This window comes from Chlamydotis macqueenii, chromosome 4, assembly GCF_036417535.1.
Source record: "Chlamydotis macqueenii isolate bChlMac1 chromosome 4, bChlMac1.mat, whole genome shotgun sequence".
Taxonomy (NCBI): domain Eukaryota; kingdom Metazoa; phylum Chordata; class Aves; order Otidiformes; family Otididae; genus Chlamydotis; species Chlamydotis macqueenii.
The window spans coordinates 18642404-18642628 of record NC_141559.1 but is presented as its reverse complement, the minus strand read 5'-3'; positions in this window follow the sequence as shown (position 1 = coordinate 18642628).

Sequence of the window (225 nt, the reverse complement as noted above, 5' to 3'; positions counted from 1 at the left end):
CCACCCCTCCAAGCCACGTCAAGAACCAGAAATACCTCAAGGGTGACCATGTCCTTGCACAGGGGAAAAGGCAGTAGCAGGGTGGTATGGCCCACAGCTGTAACGCAGGGTTCTCCCTGCTGACAAAGGCTTCCCGTTGGGAATTATACTCTGCAGAAACCAAAAAATACTCAATGTTGTCATGTTTCCCCGCAACAGCGTGCAGCCATACTATAAACAAGGTGC